This window comes from Gavialis gangeticus, unplaced genomic scaffold (assembly GCF_001723915.1).
Source record: "Gavialis gangeticus isolate Ggan-Ray unplaced genomic scaffold, GavGan_comp1, whole genome shotgun sequence".
In the NCBI taxonomy this organism is placed as follows: Eukaryota; Metazoa; Chordata; order Crocodylia; family Gavialidae; genus Gavialis; species Gavialis gangeticus.
Window position 1 is genome coordinate 3,271,266 of NW_017728993.1, and position 1,761 is coordinate 3,273,026.

At 34.4% G+C, this 1,761-nt stretch overlaps 1 long non-coding RNA gene across 1 annotated transcript in view; it reads left to right on the forward strand.

The window, feature by feature from the left end:
• The first annotated feature begins 1,003 nt into the window (after positions 1-1,003).
• The window catches only part of LOC109305368, a 5,926-nt gene continuing 5,168 nt past the window's right edge, over positions 1,004-1,761 (forward strand). The window contains exons 1-2 of the long non-coding RNA XR_002099605.1: positions 1,004-1,092; positions 1,282-1,333. This is a non-coding gene — a long non-coding RNA (uncharacterized LOC109305368). The remainder of the gene's footprint in view (positions 1,093-1,281; positions 1,334-1,761) is intronic.

Below are 1,761 nucleotides of genomic sequence, written 5' to 3' on the forward strand. Positions count from 1 at the left end.
TCCTTCCTTTGGACTGATGATATCTCCACTAATGAGGATACAGAAAATTTACTGTGCTGGAGAACTTTTCTTCTACTGGCCACGGCAATCAATTAAATCACTACGTAAACCTAAGCAAGGCAATAATAAGTCTATATTCCAGAAAGTGCCTAGCAAGAAAATGAACAATAATATAGTATCACCATTTCTAATAGCAGTATTATGCTTGGTCACTAATTAATTTTTCAATGGTTTTGGCATCTTGCTTATAAAATAGATGTATTTCTACACAGAAGGTTTCCAACAGCAAAATGAATAGTCAAAAGCAATGTTTACAAGTCATGTACAACTTAAATTTTCTGGCCAGCATACAGGTGAAAGAAGCAGTCATTTTTCAATGTCATATGCAGTAAGATCACTGTTTGAAGCAGTGGGCTTTACAATTCAATGTCATTTGAAGTTTCAGCACATCAGAACACATTCCACCTGTTTCTTTTTTATCATCTTTTTTTGTGTATATTGAAAATAAATCCCTTCTGTGTAGGCTACTGTTAGAGACATTAACTGGAACTAGAATTTTAATAATAAAAAGTATACATTCAAATAAAAGTTGCCAGATGTTTCAGAAGGGCTAAATGCACAGATGCCACCACAATTAATGTAACGTGACAAGGAAGGATTTAAATCTCTTTTGATACCCACATATATGATCAGGGAATTCAAGCAGTCTTGGCTCCAGATAAAGATTTCTGTGATACATCCACAGACATAATCTAAATAGCCCATCAGATATTTTATTGACTTCATCCCAGCTTTATTCCATACAGCTATCTACAGGGTCTAATTATCAAGAATATGCAGCTAAACTGAATGTGCCAAATTTGCTTTTGCAAACATTCAAGGTCATACGAAGTTCTGACAGCTGGAAAAGTCACAGCTCCTGCTCTTTTCCAGTTCTTACTACTGGGAACAGGAAAGGGTCAGGTCCTCCCACTTATAGAAGATCCAGATAACAAGGGAGTTGGAAAGATGGAAGTAGCTGTGGCTTTTGTCAGCGAGATAATTATCTGACTTGCTATCATTCCTCCAAAGTTTTTTCCCATATACTTACAGGTAACAAGTTTAGACCTTATACACCCGGGTTTGTTTTTCCTGAAGAATTTAAATGGTAGAAGGTCAGTAATTTTTCATGCGGGTATCTAGTTACCTTTTAATTTAGATTTTTATTTTACCTCTATCCTGGCAAGATGCAGATGTTGTGTGCTATTTAATGGCTTTAATATTATATTTCTGTTTTTTCAGATTTGTTTCATCCTGTTTGGAAATTAAGAGGCACCAGAGTTATAATTGAAAGGTATTTGAAACCTACCATTTCTTTAGTAAAAAAAGTCACCTTTCTTAAATCAAATCATTTTGGCCACTAAATTGCAAGAGAAATATTTTAAGATATTAATTACACTAAAATATATGTATAATATATATAACAGGCATGTGTAATTATATTAAGATATATCTCAACAGTTCAGTAACTTCAGGAATATGTTACACCTAAATATGATGCAGGCTAATAATGCAAGTGATGAACCAAAATGAATGATGGATATTAAGTCTTTAATGTTCCTCTGGTTCTGTCATGATCCCTTCTTTTCTCCCTCATTATAGTACCTATTACTGGCCCACTCTGATTCCATACTAGAGTATATCACGACTCAAAGAGAACTGCAAACTATAGGAAATCAGCATTGGTCCACAAGCATCTGTGACAGCAAAAGGAAAGTACAT